The sequence below is a fragment of the Pinus tabuliformis genome, chromosome 1_2 (assembly GCF_031772625.1).
Source record: "Pinus tabuliformis cultivar Carrire ecotype Pingquan chromosome 1_2, CPIR1, whole genome shotgun sequence".
Taxonomy (NCBI): domain Eukaryota; kingdom Viridiplantae; phylum Streptophyta; class Pinopsida; order Pinales; family Pinaceae; genus Pinus; species Pinus tabuliformis.
Window position 1 is genome coordinate 1,242,266,417 of NC_142298.1, and position 19,574 is coordinate 1,242,285,990.

The window sequence follows — 19,574 nt, forward strand, 5'->3', positions numbered from 1 at the left end:
TTGGCCGACCCTATGGTAGAAGGGAAATGTCGTGCATCAACCCCCATGCACCATATAACATAGCACGATTGCCAAGATAAGAACTAATTCTCATGAGCTCTAAAGTGAAAATGTGTGTTGGTCTATTCCCAAAACACCTTAGGACGAAAGAGTTTGTCACCTTTGCGATACTAAGAGGACTGAAGATGAAAAACACTCTCTTGGATTGCCCAATGATTATTCACATCCATTCTAACTTTCATAATATTTGCCACACTACCAAACTTCTTGACTTGTTAAGTCAACAAAACTATAAGGATATAGGAATTCTTCTTTCCCTTCTTTTTCAATCATAGAAATAAAATGTTAAAGAATCTCAATTAATCTTTTTTAATATCTGATAGACTATACTGGTCTAAGTGCATCATCATCATCATCATCATCATCATCAATTAATACAATTTTTTTTAATTTTTTTTCTATTTTTTTTAATTTTAATTTTAATCTTATAGTTGTTTTTTTTTAATAATCCCAAAGGAACTCGGTAGCCCACCTAACATGCAGCTACAAGTAATCCCTATGGGTCTACAACCTGTCCTCGTCTCTGTAAATCGGCTCATAGCCAAGGGATTTGAACCTTGGATCTCTCAATTTTCTAAGGAATCACATTACTTCAATCACCAATTGCACTGTCCCCAGGATTATTTCATAAATTTTCAAAAATATGGTAATGATTATAAATATATATATATATATATATAACTTTTTCAAATGTTTTGTTTTGTTTTTTTGTTTTTTTGTTTTTAGTTTTTAACCTTGGCAGGACTCTCTCATTTTCGATTTTACATTTCCATTATTCACCCCGCAATGGGGGAGGGTACTATAAGATTCGAACCTAAGATCTAGTGTTTGGTGAGACTTCATTCCACAGCCATCGCCACTTGAGCTACCCCAGACACATTGTTTTATTATTCTTATTATTAATTTTTTTTGTTATTATTTTTTATTCTAAATAATTTTTTTTGGTAATTTTCTATTTTTAAAATTAATTTTCTTTTATTTTATATTTTCATATATTTTTCCTTTCATTTTTGAGAAAAATTGCTTCACTTTTTTTTAAAATAAAAATTGCACTTTTCTGTATTTTTTAAGAATAAAAAAGATATTTTTTAAGTTGATTTTATATATATATATATATATATATATATATATATATATTGTTGAAAATAATACTGAGAGGGGGGGTGAATCAGTATTATCTAGCCAAATAATTCCTTTTTAAATTCCAGATGATATACGCTACTTCAGTTAATACAACCCGCATATATACGCAACCACAGATAAAGAAAACCGCGTATATAAATCAGACTTATAATTTGAATTATCTTTCAGATGTCAGTTATTAATCTGTGATTCAGATGCACATAAACATTACCAGAAACAGTGAAACAGAGTAGAAGACAATCACACACAAGAACACAAGATATAAGGAGGAAACCCAATGTGGGTGAAAACCCCCTGCTGCAATTCGTCTCTATCTTCTTTTTAATTAGAAACTTCTCTTTACAATGTCTTGTACTGGAGCAGACTTTACTAGTACGCAGGCTGCAACCTGCAGAGAGCTACAACTCTCTCTCGTTTTCCAGCTTCCCTGGAAGGGAGCTCCAACCCCCTTAGTTCTTGTACTAGCTTGAGATACTAGTACGCAGGCTCCTTCCTGCAGAAGGTTGCAACCTTCTCTTTGCTTTCAGGGACCTCGTTTCATTAATTTTCAGACTGGATCCACAAATAACATTAATCAAACATCAAGAATTTCTGCATAACCCAAACTCCTTTTCACCAATTGAGGGCTGAAACAACTAATCACTTCTCTGACCACTGAACCCAGAACACAGTAACTGTAATCAAACACCAATTCTGAACCCAGAACACTGCAACAATAACACAGAAGCAGCTAGAAAATAAATCAAGACATATACGCTACTTCTCTGTTCATCAACCTGCGAGTATACGCTTCTGTACCACAACCAACCTGCGTATACGCGTCTTTCATTCACAGAAAACGCGTATATACGCACCTTCAATTCACTGAACCTGCGTACAGATCTATAAAGGATAATTTATTGTTTCAAGCATTCAGACATTAGTTAGCCCAGATTTATAGATCAAGAGTGCGCCACATATAACATATCAAAATCATACAGAGATACCAATGTTCAAGCCTTGAGATTTAGATCCATCAGTAGTCCTTATCCTTCTTGCTCTCAGGTTCCTCCTTCATTCAGATCTAGATCTGCACCATAACCCAATCACCCATATTCCAGATCTATCACAATATCAGATATTCAAAATTCAGAGGATACCTTGCCACATGATCTACTTCCTCTTTTATAGTTTTAGGCCTTCCTCAATACCACGGTCCAAAACCATAATAAACCAATACCAAGGGCCAAAAACCTAGGTTCAACTCTTCTGCCGAGATACCATGGTCCACAATCAAAGGTTCAAATTCCAAGGACTAACAACCACGGACCAAAAATAAGTTTCCCATCATGTACGTGCTTTTATGTGCATAAAAGTGCATGTATACGCATACGCGACTTCGGAACGTATAAACCGCGTGTATACATGTCTTTGGCAAGGCGTACCTGCGTATACAAGATTTCCTTCATTCTGAGTACTTGAACTGAGATCTGTCACCAAAGTGAGTTGCCATCATGGACAACACCTGTACCATAGCGCCACATCTGTGTCAAAATGCCAACAATCTCCCCCTTTGGACTTGATGGCAACCCCAAGATCCTCAAGTCATTCTCCCCCTTTGTCATCAAGGGCAAAGGGCTGTGCTCCCCCTGAGTACATGCTGATATCTCTGCTCTGCTATGCTGAACATGCTCCCCCTGACTGTAGGCAGGATCTGCAAAAAGATGTTCTTCAAGAAGAACCATGGCGTATACATCATAAAAGACCTTCCTATCCAAAAACACTCGATACATACAACCATCACCCAACCAAGTGTGGATACATCAGAAATTTACATATGACAACAGGTCACAACAATCATCCCAGGCATAGTGGGGAAACCAAAAATAGGCCGTCACATGACCTTGATAAGCAAATATACATGACATAGAGACGAAATATCAAGACTTATGACCAATAACTACTATCAGCAGCATCTAACAATCACTGTACATATCAACAATCATGTTCACCTTCTGACCTTCTTTCTGTAGCTGATCCACCTGAGTCAAAAACAACTTGAGTACTAGACCCAAGAGCTTCTAAGGTAATGCCAACAATGCATTATTAGAAGATTATCTGCTCCCCCTAAATCTGTGCCTGATGGTCTCTGATGGTCTCTGACAGACCCATCTCAGACTCTCTCCAACCAGAGTCTACCCTTGCTGATTTTCTTCAGAACTCCATATATGCGACTGCACCTGAATAAATCGGCGTATGTACGCGGATACCCCTCATTCAACTCGCGTACACCAACTTTTCTTGGAACAGACAAGCTTCAACAATAGGATGAAGCATCAACGACTCCCAGCTTCTGTCTGAGATATTCAAAAGTTTCCCTGGGCAGTGGTTTGGTGAGTATATCAGCAACTTGTTCCTTAGAAGGAACATACTCCAATTTGACCTTTTGTTCCAACACTTGTTCCCGGAGAAAGTGATACTTGATCGGTATGTGCTTGGTTTTTGAATGCATGACTGGGTTCTTTGAAATGCTTATTGCACTTGTATTATCACATAAGATAGAGACAGGTGGATTACAAGTGATTTGAAAGTCCTGCAAGGTTTGCATCATCCAAAGGAGTTGTGTGCAACAGGATGCAACAACCACATATTCCGCTTCAGCTGTATATAAAGCAATCAAACTCTGTTTCTTTCTGAACCAAGATACTAATCTGGAACCCATAAATAATGCATCACCACTTGTGCTCTTCCTGTCATCCACGCTTCCGGCCCAATCTGCATCTGTGTAAGCATGAAGAATGAGATCTGTATCTCTAGGATACCATAGACCATAGTTTTGAGTTCCTTGAAGGTATTTGAAGATTCTTTTGACTGCCTGAAGATGAGTTTCCTTTGGGTTGGCTTGAAACCTTCCAACTATTCCCACTGCATGCATAATATCTGGTCGTGTACCTGTCAAATAAAGCAAGCTCCCAATCATGGATCTATAGGTTGGTTGATGCACTGCTGCCGATTCATCATTTGCACTAAGGCTGCATCCCGTAACCATGGGGGTACATACTGGTTTCGAATATTCCATGCCATACTTCTACAAGATCTGCTTGAGGTACTTGGTTTGAGACAAGAAAATACCGCCTTCATTTTGTTGGATTTGCAATCCAAGAAAATATGTCAATTCTCCAAGTAATGACATTTCGAATTCTTTCTGCATCACCAAGGCAAAGCTTTGACTCATAGCTTCTTCATTGCTCCCAAAGATAATATCATCTACATACACAACAAGTATTAGCAATTTGTTATTTTCAATTTTTATATATAGATTTCTATCTGCTGATCCTTTTGAAAATCCTTGTTGATGAAGGTATTTGTCCAACCGATAGTACCAAGCCCTTGGAGCTTGTTTAAGCCCATAGAAAGCCTTCTTAAGTTTGCATACAAGATTTGGATCATTTCCAAGCATAAAGCCATTTGGCTGCTCAATGTATACTTCTTCTTCCAAGTCTCCATTCAGAAAGGCTGATTTCACGTCCATTTGAAATACTTTGAAGTTTTGAAAGCTTGAGAGAGCAAGGAACATTCAGATGGCCTCAAGTCTTGCAACAGGAGCAAAGGTTTCTTCAAAGTCTATTCCTTCTTGCTGCGCATACCCTTTACAAACAAGTCTGGCCTTGTTTCTAATTACTTCTCCATTTTCATTGAATTTATTTTTGAAGACCCATTTTGTTCTGATAACATTCTTATCCTTTGGTCTAGGAACCAGCTCCCAAGTGATGTTCTTTTTGATCTGCTCAAGTTCTTCATCCATTGCTTTCACCCAACATTCATCTTTGCATGCCTCTTTAACATTTTGTGGTTCAGTGGAGGAGAGTAATGCCAAATAGCTTGAAGCTTCTTCAACTGTTCTTCTTGTTTGTACACCTGCTTCTTTCTGCCCCACAATCTGAGATTCTGGATGATTCTTCTGAACATATCTGGATGGAGTCTTCTCTTCTATTCTTGTCTGCTCCTCTGGTTCTTCTTGAGGTTCTTCTTCATCATTCTGTCTTTGAGGGTAGCCTTCATCTTCTTTGATGTCTTCATGATGTACTTGCCTAGGAATGTATCCCTTCTCATCAACCACTACATCAATGCTGTCAACAATTCTGCCAAGTCTTTTATTGTAGCACTTGTATGCTTTGCTATGTGGAGAATAACCAAGAAGAATGCCTTCATCTGCTCTAGGTTCAAGTTTGCCAAGTTGCTCATCAGTATTCTTAATATAACATTTGCTCCCAAAGATTTTGAAGTGCTTTACCGAAGGAGTCTCACCACACCAGAGCTCATGAGGGGTTTGAGTGCTGTTCACCCGGACATTTGTTTTGTTGAGAATAACAACCGCAGCATGTGCAACTTCACCCCAAAAAGTTGCGGGAGTTCCCGACTCATCAAGCATAGCACGAGCCATTTGTTGGACAGTTCTATTCATTCTTTCTACAACTCCATTCTGCTGAGGAGTTCTAGCTGTGGAGAATTCTCTTCTTATCCCATGTTCTTCACAGAAATCGAAAAATTCATTTGAGGTAAACTCCCCACCTCTGTCGGATCTGAGGCACTTAATTTTGTATCCTGATTCATTTTCAACCAAGGCTTTGAAGGATTTGAATTTTTCGAATGCTTCATCTTTGTGCTTCATAAGTCCTAACCAGACAAACCTGGAGAAATCATCAATGAATAATATCAAGTATTCTTCTCCTCGAGGTGTCCTTTTCCTGAATGGACCACATATATCTGTATGAACTAGCTCAAGAGGCATGCTAGCTGATCCTTCCTTTTTTGGAAAGTTAGTTCTGGTTTGCTTTCCAAACTGACATGATTTGCCTATGGTGTTGTCTGGAATTTTGATATCTGGAAGATCGCGAACTGCCTGATATCTGCATGCTTTCCTTATTTGTGAAAAGCTTAGATGCCCCAACCTTCGATGCCATAACCAGTGTTCATCATCCTTGCTTAGATAGCATTGTTGTTGTCCTTCTTCAAATATGTATAGATTATTTGGAGTTCTTTTACCTTTGATCACTGTTTTACCTGTATCAAGATCACGAACAAGACATCCATTTGTTCTAAATATCACCTCGGTTCCTTGATCACACATCTGGCTGACACTTAGAAGATTATGTTTCAATCCATCAACATACAAACATTTCCAGCCTTGACCTTTTCTTTTAACTGAGCAATGCCTTTTCCTTTTATAGTTGCAGGAGTATCATTTCCAAAAGAAACTTTCTTTCCCTTTTCTAGAGCAGAATATGACTCAAGTTTTTCTTTATCACCTGTCATATGCTTCGAACATCCACTGTCAATGTACCATAGATTTTCCTGTCCCTCTGCATAAAATGCTATCCCACATCTTTCTGTTTGTGGTTCCTTTATTCTCCATGTTTTGGTGCTTGAGGCTTGTTCCTTTGTCTGCTGAAACCTGCTTCTGCATTCAGAATCTTCATGACCAAAGTTATTGCAAATAGAACATTCAACTTCATTTTCAAGAGCCAAAAAGTTGTTATAGGTCCTTTTTGTAATCCCAGTCATACTTCTTTGCTTTTGAGATTCTCTAGTCATGATTGTTTTATATGCGACACATTGAGCTGCTTTGTGACCAAAGTTATGGCAAGAGAAACATTGTCCATTGAAGAAACTTCTGCGGTTATCAAATCTACCAGCCAAATGATTGTAATTTCTATTGTCATCCATTCTTGAAGCAAATTGAGAAGATTTTACCTGTGGCTGGTTGTAGCTTTTGTTCACCCTTAAGAAGGATTGCCCCTGGTTTACCTGATAGTCTTTGTTTGTTCTTGATGTAATTCGTCCCTGCTTTACCTGGTGATCTCCATTGTGCTTTTGCTCATTTCTTCTTGCTGCATCAAGATAACTCTTTGAGGTGGATGCTTGAGAAGTTTCTCCATTATACCCCAAACTTGTCTTGTTTAGTGGAGAACGTTGTACATTGATGATCTCATCCAGAGTTTCAGATCCTTTGACAAATTTAAGATTAATAGCCTTTGTTTTCTCAATCTATTTTCTAAGGCCAACAATTTCACCTTCTGATTTTTCAAGATGTTTTTCCTTTTCATCAATTTGAAATTGCAGAGTATCAATGATCATATTCTTTTCTTCTATACATCTCTTGCGTCTAGTAATTTCTTCATAAAGGCTATCCACATCTATAACATCCATATAATCATCATCTTCAAATGCCATTAACAGTTTATAGTCATTACCTCGTTCATCTTCATCACTATTTGATAGACCATCACTATCTTCATGAGTGTAGTAGCTCTTCTTATTTGCGTTCTGTTTCTTGTTCCATCTAATAGGTTCATTTCCCTTGTCGATCTTATCCTTATGAGGACATTTGGCAGCATAGTGACCTACTCTTCCACAAGCAAAGCATTTGAAAGGAAACTTACCTCTGAACCGTCCAGCACCCCATTGAAGATTTTTGACAAAATTTGATTCTTCTTCTTCTTCTGACCCATGTCCTGATTCATAGTACTCTCCTTTGCATGAAGCCTTGAAGGCAGCTTCTCTCCTGTCAGATGGACCTCCTTTCCTCATTTCATAAGCAGTTAGAATTCCGTGTAGCTGAGACATAGTAAGTGTTCGTAGATTTTCCTTTTCTTCTATAGTAGACACTTTAGATTCAAATTTGGGGGACAAAGATCTTAGAACCTTTTCAACCACAATAGCCTCTTTTATTTCTTCACCCAAGTTTTTCATGCAATTAACAATCTCATCTACCCGAAGGAAATAGTTAGCCACACTTTCATCATTATACATTCTGAGATTCTCATATTGAATTCTGAGGGTTTGAAGTTTAGCACGCTCTACCTGTTCATCTCCTTCGTAGCTCAAGACAATCTTGTCCCATATTTCTTTTGCAGATTTATATTGCATAACCTTCACAAATTCTGTTTGAGATAAGCATCCTAGCAAAGTATTGACTGCTTTAGCATTTGTTTCATATTTCTTCTTCTCGGCCGCATCTGTAGGAGTAGCTGAAGGAAAAGTGTAGCCTGTATCTATGATATCCCATACTTCTGTACCAAGAGATTGAAGATAGGCAGTAACTCTTACCTTCCAATAATTGAAGTTTGTCCCATCAAAAATTGGAGGCCTGATTGATGCTTCCCTCTCGTAGTTGCTCATGACGAATGATCTTCCTTCAAGCGATCAAGCTTCTCTGAAGGACCTGCTCTGATACCAACTGTTGAAAATAATACTGAGAGGGGGGGTGAATCAGTATTATCCAGCCAAATAATTCCTTTTTAAATTCCAAATGATATACGCTACTTCAGTTAATACAACCCGCGTATATACGCAACTACAGATAAAGAAAACCGCGTATATAAATCAGACTTATAATTTGAATTATCTTTCAGATGTCAGTTATTAATCTGTGATTCAGATGCACATAAACAGTACCAGAAACAGTGAAACAGAGCAAAAGACAGTCACACACAAGAACACAAGATATAAGGAGGAAACCCAATGTGGGTGAAAACCCCCTGCTGCAATTCGTCTCTATCTTCTTTTTAATTAGAAACTTCTCTTTACAATGTCTTTTACTGGAGCAGACTTTACCAGTACGCAGGCTGCAACCTGCAGAGAGCTACAACTCTCTCTCGTTTTCCAGCTTCCCTGGAAGGGAGCTCCAACCCCCTTAGTTCTTGTACTAGCTTGAGATACTAGTACGCAGGCTCCTTCCTGCAGAAGGCTGCAACCTTCTCTTTGCTTTCAGTGACCTCGTTTCATTAATTTTCAGACTAGATCCACAAATAACATTAATCAAACATCAATAATTTCTGCATAACCCAAACTCCTTTTCACCAATTGAGGGCTGAAACAACTAAGCACTTCTTTGACCACTGAACCCAGAACACAGTAACTGTAATCAAACACCAATTCTGAACCCAGAACACTGCAGCAATAACACAAAAGCAGCTAGAAAATAAATCAAGACATATACGCTACTTCTCTGTTCATCAACCTGCGAGTATACGCTTCTGTACCACAACCAACCTACGTATACGCGTCTTTCATTCACAGAAAACGCGTATATACGCACCTTCAATTCACTGAACCTGCGTACAGATCTATAAAGGATAATTTATTCTTTCAAGCATTCAGACATTAGTTAGCCCAGATTTATAGATCAAGAGTGCGCCACATATAACAGATCAAAATCATACAGAGATACCAATGTTCAAGCCTTGAGATTTAGATCCATCAATAGTCCTTATCCTTCTTGCGCTCAGGTTCCTCCTTCATTCAGATCTAGATCTGCACCATAACCCAATCACCCGTATTCCAGATCTATCACAATATCAGATATTCAAAATTCAGAGGATACCTTGCCACATGATCTACTTCCTCTTTTATAGTTTTAGGCCTTCCTCAAAACCACGGTCCAAAACCATAATAAACTAATACCAAGGGCCAAAAACCTGGGTTCAACTCTTCTGCCGAGATACCATGGTCCACAATCAAAGGTTCAAATTCCAAGGACTTACAACCACGGACCAAAAATAAGTTTCCCATCATGTACGCGCTTTTATGTGCATAAAAGTGCGTGTATACGCATATGCGACTTCAGAACGTATAAACCGTGTGTATACACGTCTTTGGCAAGGCGTACCTGCGTATACAAGATTTCCTTCATTCTGAGTACTTGAACTGAGATCTGTCACCAAAGTGAGTTGCCATCAAGGACAACACCTGTACCATAGCGCCACATCTGTGTCAAAATGCCAACATATATATATATATATATATATATATATATATATATATATATACATTACAATTTTTTTAATGTTTATTATTAAAAAAAGAAATAGTCAATATTTAAACAAATATTATGTAATGGCATTTCTAGATTTATGGTCGATTTTATGCCGTTTATTTTTTATGGTACCAATGGTCAAGGTTGTAATGTCAATTAATTCGTAATTTTCACCCCAAAAATAAAATAAAATAAAATAAAAGATATTTAAATTTGGAAAAAACTTAAAAAAACAAACACTAAAAAAAATAGAAAAGTAGACAAGTTTTAAGTGTCGAGTTTTGACATTTTTTGTAGTAATGGTATTTAGTTTCCAATGCCATGGTTGAAAAATGGTTGAATTTTAATGCTTAAAAATGTTTTTCATTTTTGAAATGCTTTTTATTTTTCATTGTTGAAATGCTTAAAAATGTTGTATCACCAATTTTTCATTTCAACGTTGTTTTTTATGTTTTATGTCTTCCCTAATTATGATATTTCATTTTTAATAACATAATTAAAAAATGTTAGAATTTTAACCCTAAAATGAAAAAAGATTAATGTTGCATCACCAATTTTTAAAATCAACATAAAAATCAATCATAATTGGATAGATGTACAAAAAAAAATCAATAAAATTTTCTTTCATAATAAACTAAATGATCATCAAACCTACTACACTACCTAACCATAAACCTTGCCCATATATCCTCCATACTCTCACAGTGAAACCTAATTGTGCACATGTATTGTACTAATCATGTTAATCATGTCAAGCATTTGCATGGAGAGCACTTCGTCTCCTATATATCATCCCTATTATATTATATAATCCCTTTTATTTTATATTATATTATATAAAGTTAGTGAAAGTATGAAATTATATGATCAAACATTAGTACTAAAGTTGATGGTATTAACATATCCATAGGTCTCCATCCTAATTCATGCACCATATAATTTGTATTTTTATGTGTGAGGTAATAAAAGTTAAACCAAAATAAAGGGAATATCCAATTTAGATTTATGATATATTAAAAAATATAAATATAAATAATATTTATTTATTATTTATTTATTTTAGTAAAATATATGCATTTAGAATCTATTTATGGAGTTGATAAGTATGTGAGATTTCATCAGTTATGAATATACAACTAGATTTATAATCTCTTTAGTTAAAACTAAAGAATAAAAGAAAGAGATATGGCCAATTTTTGTTTTTCTTTTTTTTAACTAGAGCAAGAATTTATATTAATAAATATTTGTGATTGGAACATAACAATAACAATAAAATACATCAAAATATGGGAGAGAGTTACTTAAGTTATTTAGACAAAAGGATAGATTTGACTTAATTCTTACTACAAAATCTCAACATAATACTATATAACGCGAAGGTGTAAATTCTCCAAAAACAAAAACTCCCAAAATACTATAGGATTTTAGTTCCAAAATATTTAAACATTAGGGGGAAAGGTAGAAACTTCTTGGCCAAGACTGAGTCTTATATCCAAAGTTGGTTCATTTAAATTAGGAACAACTTCCTAAGGGGAGTTGGCAGAAGTGCTTGCTAAGGAAGAATCTGGAGGGTGTTGTCCCATAAATAACTGCATGTCTACCAACTTCTGGCGTAGGGATAAGATTTCATCTTCTGGTTGTTTAATCATACTTAAATGTTATATTAGAATTTTCATAGATGGAGTTAGACTAGAAAGCATATGATTGTGATAAAGTTTTAGTGGAAAAATGTCTTCTTATAGTTTTTTCACTTGACCTTGCAAGGTTTCTCTTTGAAAGATTATATCCTCTTTAATTTTCCTTGATTTGTTGTTATTACCTATTGGAGCTTACTCAACCATCTGATCAATTTGAATTTGACTATTATCACCTCATATAGCATAAGGTCCCTAATCTGCAGAATGATAGTACCTAGAAGGTCCAATTGAAACACTAAATAGGGCTACAATCGTTCCTCCTACCAACCAAGTTGTGACTAGTTTTCCCTAATGAGAGAGTTTACAAAAAGCAATGAATTGTAGACCCAATGGTTTACATAACAAATACCTTGTCTGCCTCCTAAATTACACAATGTATCATAGGGGAAAGAAAATTCAAGAGTTAAGGGACCAGAGACTAAAACCCATTCTTTGGAAGCTCCATTGTGCTCAATATATTCATTTGGACCATTGAATAACACAAATCTTGAACCCCCGGTGAAACAAACTGATTTGATTGGATTGCATTCCCCCCAGGGCTTGAGAATTCTTATGCCTATCTGAAGGTTACTTTCTTTCTTAGGGAATGTTTCCCAAAAGAAAAAAAAGCAGGTAAGAAGAAAGCATCTTATTTCTGAATATTATTTCCAACACCTCTATTTAATTTGGAAAATAACAAGTTTAAGCATCTATCAGGCATGCCATTAAGAGGTTTGACAAAGAACTTCACTTGATTTCTACTTGGAAGATACTAACTTGATCCAAATCTTAGAGGGGTTATATTCTAAGTTCAAATGTGTAAGTCATCAAGTCGTATTTTTCTGTGAAATGGAACTTGATAGATATATAACTGACAGGGTAAACACTAATTAAAGTTGTATTTATAAAAAAGACACCTTATAAGAAGGAAACAGGAAGAGAGTGAAGGAGGAGAAGGAAATGTCAAAAAATTCGCCTCATTGCATGTAATGGTTCTTCCTAATGGAATTTTTCTTCTCCAACTCTCTCTCTCTCCCTCTCCATATTTTTGTGATGTATTTTAGTGTTTGCATTCTTATCAATGTTCTTGTGAATAGTTTCATGGAATATATATATGTTTTCTCTCTCTCTCATCATTCGAGCCTTCTGTATTTTATCCCCCAAGATCTAGATCAGTGGTATCAAAGTCGGTTACAACTCCATGGGAACCATGGTTTGAAGCATGTTTTAGTTTCAAAGTTTTATAGCAACTTCAATCTCCGTTTGGCACTTTTGGAGTCCATTTTCCTAGTGATACACTATAAGTTTCATAGTTGGTCCACGAGAATTATAGGTTTTTCTCCCTTCAAGTATTAATTCACCATTGTAGGAGAATTCTTATATGAATTCACTACATCCACTGGTCTGCAATATGAAGGTTCCATGATTTCTATAGCAACCAATGTTTCTCTACAAACCCTTAGCATCCTTTGTGGTATTCTACACTTGGTATTCTCATTCATTGTTATTGTAGATTTATAAAACCATGCCATAATTTTTATTTATTTATTTTTATCTAGATCAGAGAATATTGGATGACCTCATTTCATCCATTTATCAGCTTGAACATGGTGGTATGGTTGTCGTAGAACCACAATAATGAATGGAATGTAGGGAAACAATCTTCAATGAAATTCATGTAGGTTCCATGACCTCTATAAATAACTTCAAAGGGTGCAAAATAGGTCATTTTAAAGTATTTTATGTTAGCTCAAATGGTTTTCTATATAATTTGATTTGTCTTCCTAGTTTTAGATATATCATTGATTGAAGTCACACATGTTTCTAAAACAACATGACCTCATGTACCTTGATTTTCAATAATGTTTTTCTCATGCCACATATCATGTTAGAGCAAGTATCTTAAATCATTGGAAAGGTCCCTTCAATACCTCAAATAGATCTTTGACGAAATTCAATTTCATCAATTATAGCAAAGTTGTATAAAGAGGTCCATTTCCAAAAAAAATTACACAATTTTGGGTGATTTACAAACCCATGGTTATGGGCAAAGCAAACAAAACCTTCTCTTCATAGGTACTAGGAACATTGTAATCATGATGGCTATGGGTCATCAAATAACCCATGATTAAGGGCTAATGACACAAAACCATTATCATCATTGACTCATTATATATGGTAATCATGATGGTACATTAAACATAATGGGGTCCCTCTTTTTTTAACATTTTGAATGATGAGGACCATCATTTTATAAGGGTAGAGGATTGATATGAATTTTAATGGGGTTATAGTCTAATTTTAGATGTACAAGTCAAAAATATATTTTTATGTGAAGGGGAACTTGATATATATGTAACTGGCAGGATAAACCCTAGTTAAAGTTGGCTCCATAAAAAAAAACCTTATAAGAAGGAAATAGGAAGAGTATGAAGGAGAGAAGGAGAGGTACCAAAATTGGCCTCATTGCATGTAATGTTTCTTCTTAAAGGGATTCTTCTTTTCCATTTTTTTTTGTCTCTATCTCTTTATATTTTTGTGATTTATTTTAGTTCTTGCATTTTTATCAATGTTCATGTGAACAGATTCATGGCAGATCTGTATGCTTTCTATCCTCCTCTCTTAGAATTCAATCCTATTGGATCTTAGCCCCCAATAATTGAATCAATGGTAGTAGAGTGCATAGCAATCACATATCCTCTCAGAGATGAGCTATCACCATTCAAGTGAATTTATTTCATTCCACATTTTTTACAATTTCAGCATATTCCATTTATTAATAGAAGTCAAGTTTTACTGACTTATAAACCAACATGTTCATAAACTTCAAGATAGTAAACTATATGTTCAAAGGGTCATATTAAATATGGGTCTCTATTATATTACTACAAAGGAAAAATAACGTGGAAAACCAAGAAAAATTTAAATCAAGGTTATAGGCAACTCATTCTTTGGAAAACAAGCTGAAGGAAGGTATCATCAAGTCCTAAGAGATAACATTTCACACAATCTAAGTTGAGTGTGTAATGGCCCTGGTCAAAATTCCATGTAATAAAAGTTAATAAAGGAAAAATAATAACCAAGGTCATGGGACACTTATTCCAATTTGAATGTTGGGAAAAACATCCTAGTGTGGGTGGTCATTTAGTTTATTATGGCTAAAACAATTGGCAAAGGGAATGGAAAAGGATTTGGAAAGGAAAATTGGCATTTTTGGCAATTTATTTATGAAAATAATGGATATTAGGAGAAAAGGAAGGTGAAAGGTCATAGGTTGCATGTGAGGAGGAAAATGAAGAAAAATAATGGAAATTGAAGAAAATAGAGACCTCATTAATAAAATGCTTCTGAGGATCAATTGCTACCGTTTGTCAATTTAGTTTTGGAGCTCTCTCTCTCATACTCTTGGACACTTAGAGAATTATTTTGAACACTCTAGCATTGGAGGAAATAAGGCAAAGGAAGGATAGGAAAGAAAGAGGAAGAAAAAGATCAAGAAAGGAAGAGCAGGATCAAGCAGCTACAGTGGGATTACTTGTAGGTATTGAGTTGCATGTATGATTTCCTTTCTAGTTTTTTCATGCATGGTACATGAATGTGTGTATTTGGTTCTCTTGTTGTCATTTGCATAGGTTTTTCTAGGTGTGACAATGTTCTTCAGCCTTGCCTTGCCATTTTCAGATAGCCATGGCGTGATGACGTTCTATTTTGTTGTTTGAGTTGAATTTCTGGACGGATTCAAAGCTGAGTGGGGAGGTCTCTAGAGAAGAAAACAAGGCCTAGGAATCCTTGGATAGGTGAAGGTGGGATTGCGGTAAAGCAAGATTGTGTGTACCTCAGTGGGACTAGAAATCCTCGACTGGTGAATGGCAAGATATATGGTAAAGCCTAGAGGTGTATGCCCTTGATTATGCCTAGGAATCCTTAATTAGTGAAGGGCAATATATATGGTAAATCCTAGAGGGTGGAGTCTCGATTAGGCATAGGAATCCTTGACCAGTGAATGGTGGGATATACGATAAAGCCTAGAGACTGGAGACAGAAAAAATCCTAATGGTTTAGGTGGAGATATCAAAAGGAATCCATGCTTGTTTAGGGCCCAGTGATCCAGTGGGATTGCGATAAAGTCTAGTTGTATTGATGAGGGTTGAGGTGGTCTTGCTTCTAGAAGCCTTAATTGTTTTTTTTGTTAGTCCCACATTCATGCTTGGAATATGGCATGGGGGTGATTGGTTAAAAGAAAGGTTGGTTCAACCAATCTATGGTTGGGTCGTTCGTGGAAGTCCCTGACTTGGTTGGCTTATGCATTTATTAATAAGAGCTCCTTATCCTTTGGTATTTCATGTGTAAATGTACTTATTCATATGCAATTTTTATGGTTGTTATATCCTTGTTATTTCCGTTGGTTATATGTCAGTTATGAGTATGTTTTATACAAACTTCATGTATGGCTCTTATCATGTTTTGATTAGAAAATGAATGGACAATGGATCTATGACTTAATATATGATAAGACATCTATGGCAATGAGACATCAATGATTCCTTATGAATATCAGATATGTATGAGACCCCTATGATCATATATATTGTTATGACATGTAGGTTTCATATTCGTGATATGTTTAACGAAATTCCTATCATGGATAGTAGGGGTATGGTCAAGTCCTTGGTTAAATTATTGCATTATTAGCCTTATTTCATTATTTTTTTATCATCTATGAAGGTTTCATGAAGTTCTAGGAAGTGGCCTAAGACCTAGCCCTAAAAATGTGGCACATAATCTGGGGTTGCTAGATCAGAACTGCCTAAAAATCTCCATAGTCACCGGAATGCCTTGCTATGGGAGCAACTAGAAGGCCTCAATTGCATGCATGGTGCATCACAGGAGTGAATAAGGGTCCAGATCACCCAAAAGACAAATCGTCTCAAGGGTTAAGCACCTAGAAGGGTTGGTTTCCTTTTGAAGGGCCTGTAGCTCCTGAGTAAGGTCATAGTGGTTTTGTTTTGTCGGTTCCAATTCCTTAGATGTACATTAGGATTTGAATCACATCATAGTATCCTCTCATCACATGTTCACCCCATTGGATCGGTTAACCTGGGTAAATGTGGAAGGATGATGTTACATAGTGGTATCAAAGGGTGGTTCACCCCTTGGAATGGATGGGCGGAATATGGTTGTCATGCATGCATGTAGGTTGTATATGTTCTTGAGCCATATAACCATATGCATAGTAAATTAACACACAAAAATTAAACTGGCAAAAAAGGCAGAGAGCCATCATGTGGTCTCTCATGCTCATGTAATTCACATTATTCAAAAAATTTAATAATACATTTAAATACATGAGTAACTGGTCTTAAGATAATGCATCTATCTTAGAATCACTTGGTTGAGACAATTTCTCAACTTACACACTAATTTAGGAGAGCTACTTGAAGAGAATCTATCATCCAAACTAGACTCCTTAGTTTGAGGAATTCTCATGATTTTATTTATTTAATTTAATAATTGGATTTATTATTTATTTTTAAGAGAGTGTGGCGAACATCCCCCCCCCAACGATAAATCCAAAATGAACAAGGAACCATCTTCCAAGTTCTCAAGTTGATCCTCAAAAAACATTTGCCTGAAAAACCGCCAAAGCTGGATGTTGAAGAAACTATAATATGAAGAGACCATGAGTCAGCTGCATGACTGATTCATCTCTGAATGTCGCTTGAGAACTCCATCATGTGCCAAGGCACAAAAGGATCAAACTATCCTTTGCTTGAAAACAACATCCCGTGTCCACTGGCACAATTTGATGAATGCCCACTGGCGTATTTGCTAATGATGATCACCCACTGGCCGATGAAGACTCCCACTGGCTACTTCACTGATGTTTTCCAGACTTCCAATCTGACAACCACTTGTCAATTTCATTAACATTTTCCCCCTTTTGTCAGCTGAAAGGAGAGACAATCTTCTTCAAATTATTTCTGAACTCCCCTCCTTTAGGTGTAGGAGTGTTTCACTGGTGTACTCCCCCGTTCAACTGCACGAGAGTACCATCTTCATTTTGGTTGCAATATGTGTGAGTGAATTCGATTGTAAAACTTATACAATCTTCTGACTGTGGATGACCATTCCCACGGATCAATCCATGAATAATTGATCTTCAATCTGCTTGATTTTTTTTGTTTTCTGCATTGTGCTGATGAATGATTTGACTTACGACAATGGTGACAAGGATGGATATCAAAACAATGATCTTCTAGATGACCGGTTCTTTGACAATGAAGGCATTTTGGTTTGACTGCAACTTCAGTTTGCACACATGTCTGTTTGTTTGCAACTTTCTCATGGCTTGTTGATGTTATTTGATCAAGAAACCCCGCACTGATGAACTTGACTGGATTAGAATAATCGGGGATATGCAAGTTGTTTTCATCTTTGTCATATCTTATTCCTCGTTGTTTTTTTTTTACTTTGAAGTTATTCCCATGGCTTGATGATTGGTTTGGAAGAAAGTTAAACTGGGTCAGGGATCACTTCGACACTTGAAGTTGGTTGGATCAATGACTTGGAATCATCAGCTGTATTTGTATTGTTCAAATACTTGGAAGCATCACTCTTCTCTAGAAACTCAATTATTTGTTTTTGCGACTCCAGTTGAAGAAACTCAATCATTTCATGTGCATGTTGAAGATGCACTTAAATATCAACAAGATTTGATTTGCTAAATTGCACCATGTATTCAACATTTGAGAGGATCAAATTGTTAAGAATAATTAATAACTGAAGTCTTTTCGCCATGTGAATTGGATGGAACTCACGCTCGCTTGCTTTTAATACTTGCTGGATTTGTAGAACTCGCTCGCTTGATGTTTGGTTGATTGTTGCACGCTCGCTTGAACTTGTTTTAACAATTGATTGTTTGAACTCACACTTGCTTGCTTTCACGCTCGCTTGATGCTTGCTTCAATCAGTTTTAGGCTCACTTGATGTTGAGAGATTTGCACTTTCTTGAACTTACACTCTTGATTGATTAAAATAAGGGTGTTGAATACTATAGAAAATGCACCCAAGAGAAATGCTTACAATGATTTGAATGACTTAGTTAAAAACAATGGATTCACTGGGTTTAATTTATTCCCTATCAATTCAAAGCTCGGGTGTCGGTTTCAACCAAGAATGCACCCTTACAATTCAACTCAATATGTCTTTGATTGCAAACCAACTTACAAATGATGATTTGCAAGTTATAGTTTTGTATTGAGCTTATTAAAAAACGGTGCAAGTGTAATTGCGAAAAAAATGTTGTTGAATTGCTGCAAAAATTGTTGTAGATGACAGCTTGATTGGATGTGGACGCAGAAAGGGATTGACTTGAAATGCTTGATCTTGTAGTGTCCTTAACTTGATTTCTTTGATTACATGATGTGAAATGTGCTTGCCTGGAAGATCATCTTATCAAGTTGATGATGTGATGCTTTGTGCTTGTGTACTTAAGCTTGATTATAGGATCTTGATTAAGCATTATTATACTTAAGCTTGCTTATGTGCATGTAGTTGTTTAAGAATAATACAAAGAGATAATTTGAACATAAGTCATGCACATGCATACATTACACATGGTGTACCTAAGATCCCCTTATTCAATTTCGGGCAAATCTACGACACAAGAACCACAAAAATTATGATTTTATTAATCACTGGAGTACATCAACCTTCACTTTCACAACATCATGAATGAAATTTCTCCAATAATGAGAATTCCAAGCTCACAGCCCCTTGAAGAAACTTGTCTTCAAAAATAAAAGTACATTCTGCTAAAAAACTTTCTTCAAAATACAACAATGAGCTTCCCTTTTAAAAATCTTCACTTATCACTCCAAAAATTTATCCCACCCTTA